Source organism: Hyperolius riggenbachi, chromosome 2, assembly GCF_040937935.1.
Source record: "Hyperolius riggenbachi isolate aHypRig1 chromosome 2, aHypRig1.pri, whole genome shotgun sequence".
Taxonomy (NCBI): Eukaryota; Metazoa; Chordata; class Amphibia; order Anura; family Hyperoliidae; genus Hyperolius; species Hyperolius riggenbachi.
In genome coordinates, this window is record NC_090647.1 from 143,396,033 (window position 1) to 143,402,588 (window position 6,556).

Below are 6,556 nucleotides of genomic sequence, written 5' to 3' on the forward strand. Positions count from 1 at the left end.
GCACTCACTACCAGCTGCAGAAACGCCAAGCCAGCGCGACGCAGAGCTGCTTCCTGAACGCCCCTAAACCCAGGAGCCGTCCAATCAGCGCTCCCGGAGCGAAATCACGCCTCTCGCGAGACTTCCGCTCTCCCTGCCGCTACTTCACTTCTCGGAGGGGGTCAAGCGCAATGATAAATGTTACATGGCAAGGGCATTCCCAGGAAGTAATCAGATTTTCCGCTACTGAAGGAGAGTGTTGCCAAATAATTTTATGGGTGGGGCAAAGTCAAAAAGACACTGCTATTTATCCTCATCTAGTTGATACTACAGTACCCCATGATCACAGGACTGAGCCCCACCAGTCAGGGGTCAAAGACAAAAATAAATAAACTGCAGGCTTCCCTCTGTCCAGCTGGAGTAACCCTATGAGAGAGATAGCTTGTGACAAAAGTGATCAGAAGACACAGCAAAACTAAGAAGTTGGATGATGCGAGCAGTGTAAACAGCATGACCAAAAGGGAATACATTTTGCACGATGGGATGAACCTAGTCACTTAAAAGGACCATGTAGCCATTGCCCGTGACGTGACCTTGCAATGATGGCTCCAGCAGAATAAACCAATATGACTGCCTATACCATGACTGAAACCCCACCATGTTTCACTCTTGGTAGCAAACAATCTGGATTGTAAGCCTCAGATGGCGCTTTCCCCAGCGTAAATTCATCAAGAACTCAGAAACAGCGTAAAGCTCGACTCCTCTGACCAAATGCACTTTTCCAGAATCAGAATAGTTAATTAGGCCAAGCATGACTGGGTCCTTCCCGGAATTGGGTTTGGCACAATACAGAGCTCAAGCAGAAGATATAGATAGAAGGAAAGGTGCACACATGAAGCTAATACAGCCAAAGAAAACACCTACAGTATATGAGTATATGAGTACAAAATAGCACAGTACACAATTACAAAATAATTCACAAAAATATCACAAAAAAAAAGTCTGAGCAGTTAGTCTTGTGGGCAGGTTGACTGGTTGGCCACCACTTTAAATGGGGGGGGGGGGGGGGTGTCAGTATGTGTAGTGAGTTCAAAAGGCTGATAGTCGAGGGGTGTTGGGGAAAGAGTTCTTGTGTCTACTGGTTTCCAATGCTCCACAGTCCTCCAGGTTTGATGACTTTGACACCACTGTCTTCTCTCAGTAGCATTTCTATCACTAAGCAGTGATTCTGCAATGGCAGCTCACCCATAAAAACTTAGCTTGCGGCGTTCCCTTCGTCTTGGTGCGAATAGGGTTTGTGAGCACAATGGTCAAATAGCAGTCAGTTTTGTAGCATCTTTCCTTTCATCACAACCCTATGCAACATTAATTTGTCTGGGTTACACAGCCCACCTTCCTCTCCTCTGCTGGGCAACTAATAACCCCCCCTCAGGGAATAAAAAAAACCTCCCTGATGCCCCCCCCCCCCCCCCCCCCGACAGTTGCAAATGACAGCCGGGAAATGCGAAAGAAGGAATGCATGTGCAGGTAAGCACAGCCCCATTCAAGTTGCAAAATATTATAGGTTGCAATATTTTTCATTACACATGCGCTGGTTCATCTTTCTATGTTGTTCCATTAGTGGGGTGTGTGGGACACAGGACAGATCTGGCTAAATCTGGACAGTGGAGTGGCAATGCACATGCAGCTATTTCACACTGGGTCTTCTACACCAGCACAAAACAGATGCAAAGGCTTTTACAGATCAAGACTTACAAAGCAATAAAAGATGCACTAGATTTGCAATACACATAGCACACCAATAAATCCCAGTGCTTCATCCAGAATATGCAGCGTTAATGTGAGCAGCCTCAAGACATATGTATTATTCTGGACCAGTAAAAACATTTTCTTGCAAAAAATAATAAAGTGGTTCAGTAATACTTGGATAATACTGCACAGGACTTCCCATCCAATCGCCCTGTGGCCATGGTCCCCCAGCACAATACATTTGATCCATTGTGCAATAATGCAAAATAACGCCACCATCCTTACCTGCTAAGAGCCCATCTTTGTATGAAACTAATCGCGCCACAACCAATCACCGCCTCCCAACACAAATTGACAGACAGCCTAGGTTTCCAATCAGGATGGGCCGGGTACAGACGTAACAGAACGTCAGCCAATGGCACATCCAGCAGAGTCCAGCTGCTGCGGACAATTTGTTGACGGAAGCGCCATGCATAAGCCTCGGTGAGAGAAGGGATGCCAACTAGTCCTGGAGTGCTAAAGGACCCTAGTGACGTCACACAGCCACGTGACTACCGTGTGCGCGCTGAAGTGTAGGAAGGGGGTGCAGTTGTGGGCATCGCGGAGTGTAGAGGGAGGGAGAGAGACCATAATAAACGCAGCTCCCAACTGTCCTTCTTTGGTAGACTTGTCCCTCTTTCCTCCTCATTTGTCCCTCTTTCTATGTAAATATTTATATTTCTCTACTGAAAAAGTAAAGTGTTGTACCGTGTTAGCCATGAGTACTGAAAAAATGTGTTTGACTCTAAATTATTCCCATCCTTTAAATTGATATATTACTAATTTTCAAATGTTAATATGAAGCAAAAATGAACCAGGATAGAAAGGACCAGTGCCATTTGAGTTATAAAACAGCAAATTTTTCTTATGAAATCTTTATGGTATGCGTGACTAGGGATGTGCTGGGGGTGTGATTAGGGGTGTGGCTTAAGTGTCCATCTTTCTCATCTCAAAAACTTTGGTGTATGAATAAAGTAAAGCAACCTATCAGGGATGGGAACCACTAGACCACAGCAGTTGTGTAAGTTATACAAGGGGGAGGGGATCAGCAGGGAAAGCTATAGAGGCAGGGCTGGATTACCGACCAGGCAACAAAAGCAGTCGCTTGGGGCCCCCATTCAGAGTCAAAGGGGCCCCATCAGCACATAAACCAGCCCTCGCCATCCTGTCAGCGGTGGCTGGATGGTATAAGGGACTCTGAGCAGGGCAGTAACTATGGAAAGATGCATATCATTTTAAAGCTCTCTTTCTCCTCTTTCCAATGATATATAAACCGCCGCCCTATGCCTTTTAGTTTTTGCTATTTTCGCGATCGAAATCATGGCCACGGCAATTTAGATCGCGAAAACTAAAAGGTGTAGGGTGGCAGTTTATCTATCATTGGAAAGAGGAGAAAGAGAGCTTCAAAATGATATGCATCTTTCCATAGTTACATTGTATTACACAGGACGACTTTTCTCCAAAGTCAGCAGCTCGATTCAGCACAATGCAATGAAATATAAGGAACCCAGGGGGATATATTTACAAACATCATGCTGGTAGGTGTGAGGATGTAATTAATTCGTTGTGGGTATGCTTAAAGGCATACCCACAGGCACTGCTCGGCAGGGCCGGGCCGAGGCATAGGCTGGAGAGGCTCCAGCCTCAGGGCGCAGTGTAGGAGGGGGCGCAGAATTCATTCAGCTGTCATTCCTAATTGTGTTTGAAGCAGAAAGAAATAAGAAAAGGAGATACATGGAAGTGAGTACAAGCCAGATAACTAGAGATTAATGTGTTGGGGGCCCTGGGGTGCCTCTTAGTCTAAAAGCAATCAGTGTGTGACGGCTGGGGTGGAGGGATGGAGGGGTGCACTTTGGTGTCTCAGCCTTGGGTGCTGGAGGACCTTGTCCCGGCTCTGCTGCTCGGAGTCCCTTTAAGGGCTCTGCCTCTGACACAGGAGACCAGGGTTTGAATCTCGGCTCTGCCTGTTCAGTAAGCCAGCACCTATTCAGTAGGAGACCTTAGGCAAGTCTCTCTAACACTGCTACTGTCTATAGAGCGTGTCCTAGTGGCTGCAGCTCTGGTGCTTTGAATCCGCCAGGAGAAAAGCGCGATATAAATGTTATTTGTCTTGTCTTGTCAAATGATGCCGTGCGCTGCTGATTGTCTTCAGAGCCAAGCTCTCCTCCTAGGTCCCCCTCCTGCTACTGTGCGCTCTGCCGCTGCCCACTTCTCCCTCCCTTCCCACAGAGAACCACAGCTGCAGCAAGAATGATAGCAGCAGATGGCAAACGCTCACTCACCTATCCATGATCCAAATGATACAGATCCCGTCATCTGAAACCCAGCTGTCTCTTCTACAGTGCAGCCGCTCGCTCTGAACTTCCTGATTCTCATATCAGACAGGAAGTAGGAAGTAGTAATAGTAGTAGTAACAGAGCGGCAGCACTCTAGAGGAGACAGATGGGCTCCGGATGAGGGGACCTCTATTGCTTGGATCGCAATAGGTGAATGTGAGTCATCTGGTGCTGTCATTCTCCCCCGCTGCGGCTGCATTCTCTGCTGGACTATCATATTCACTGGGATGGAGGCTGTATGGTGGCTGTCTAGTTTGGGAGGAAATCGGTTGTTCGGTGGTGGGGTTGGTTATGTAATTCTGTCTGGGGAACGGCTTCCAGTTTGGCGGTGTCCAGTGCTTTCTGCTATTGCCAGGCTGGAGATGCAGGGGGAAAGTGCTGCTGCTATGATATCTGGCACCCTCTTCACAGGGGTGCCCCAGCCCCTGAGTACAAATGTCCCAGCCATTCATCTCTCACTCTGCATTTTGCCGCTGCTATTCCCTGCATTGTGCACCCACAGAGGAAAGCGGGCTGTTGCCCATAGCAACCAGTAGCTTGGCTGCCCCGGTGTGTGCGGCATGTTGCTGTGCAGCTGCATCTTCTGATTCTATTACGACATGATGGGGGGGCCCAAATCAGTTACTTTGCTTAGGGCCCCATTTAGCCTTAATCTGGCTCTGTATAGAGGTGGGAGAGAGAACACTAAACTTATCAGGGTGTAATGTGGAGGGGGACCGTGTGGATCGCTAAATAAGGGGCGAGGGGGTACCACTAGCATAGCTCCCGACTGTCCCTCTTTTGGAGGGACAATCCCTCTTTGGGGACCCTGCCCCTCTGTCCCTCTTTATTCCTCATTTATCCCTCCTTCAGGACTCATGTACAGATCTATGTAAATATGTATTTTTCTACTTAAAGTTTCCCTCTTCTCAAAAAAGTTGGGAGGTATGCACTAGATTGCCAGGCAAAGCTATGTAAGTGGGGGAGAGGGGGTCGACTAGACCAACAAGGAAAGCTACATAGGGAGACCATCAGGGAAAGTTATATATGTTGTACTACTAGACCACCAGGGAAAGCTATGCAAGGGTGTGGGGAGGCTGCTAAACCACAAGGGAAAGCTACGTAGGGGGATCCTCTACACTAACAGGGAAAGCTGTACAAGGGAAGCCCACTAGACAATCAAGGAAAGCTATACAATAGTGGTTCACTAGTCATCCATGGGAAGCTGTGCAAGGAGGGGGGAGGGACCACTAATCCAACCAGGGAAAGCTATAGAAGGGGGTTCACTAGACCATGGGAAAAACTATTCCAAGGGGAATAGTTCTATTAAATAAAACAGGGTAAGTTATATGGGGCGTTTGCTATGCAAAGGAGTATAGAGGACTCACTAGACCACCAAAGAAAGCCACAGAAGGGAGTCCACTAGACCACCAGGGAAAGCTATATAATGGGAGGACTACTGGACTACCACAGAATCATGGAGAGCTATTTGGGGGTCCACTAGGCCACCAGGGAAAGCTAAGGCGTGAAGAGTGCCACTAGACCACTAGCTATATAAATATATACAGGGTATATATATATATATATATATATATATATATATATATATATATATATATATATATATATATATATATATATATATATCGCTGGGGGATGACTAGAACACCAGAAAAAGTGCAATGTTATACATGCAGGAATCATTAAACCATCTGAGAAAGATATAGAAAGGGGTCCACTACTAGACCACCAGGGTAAGTTATACGGAGAGGGGCATTAGACCACCAGGAAATCTATGTAAAGGAAAAGGGAGACTCCAGGGAAAGCTTTTTAAAGTGTACCAGAGACTGGGATAGAAAAAATGTATACATACTTGGGGCTTCCTCCGGCCTGATCGCTCCCACGCCGCCGTCCTCCACCTTCTGGATCGTCCGTAACAGGTCCCGTAAGTTCGGCCAGTAGGCGCATGCACAGTTCGACTGTGCACGCTCCACCACCACACACCCATGGCTGGGAGCGTTCTGCGCCTGCACAGTAGTACTGTGCAGGCACAGAACACTCCCAGCTGCGGGTGCACGATGGGGTTGCTTAGCTGGGCCACGTAGTAAGCCCCAACTGGCCAAACTTACAGGAGCCCTTACGGAGGATGGAGAAGGCGAAGAATGGTGGCGAGGGACAGATCAGGCTGAACGGGGCTGGAGGAAGCCCCAAGTATGTATACATTTATTTTATTCCCCCATCTCAGGTTCTCTTTAAAGAGACTCTTAAAGGGGAACTGAAGAGAGAGGTATATGGAGGCTGTCATGTTTATTTCCTTTTAGACAATACCAGTTGCCTGGCAGCCCTGCTGATCCTCTGCCTCTAATACTATTAGCCATAGCCCCTGAGCAAGCATGCAGCAGATCAGGTGTTTCAGTGGTTCAGACTTATAAGTCTGATCTGACAAGACTAGCTGCATGCTTGTTTCTGGTTTT

At 47.4% G+C, this 6,556-nt stretch overlaps 1 protein-coding gene across 1 annotated transcript in view; it reads right to left on the bottom strand.

The window, feature by feature from the left end:
• The window catches only part of PAN2 (poly(A) specific ribonuclease subunit PAN2), a 117,206-nt gene extending 115,074 nt beyond the window's left edge, over positions 1–2,132 (bottom strand). The window contains exon 1 of the mRNA XM_068267590.1: positions 2,014–2,132. The gene's annotated coding sequence lies outside the window, so the exon portion shown is untranslated. The remainder of the gene's footprint in view (positions 1–2,013) is intronic.
• Between the last annotated feature and the right edge of the window lie 4,424 nt (positions 2,133–6,556).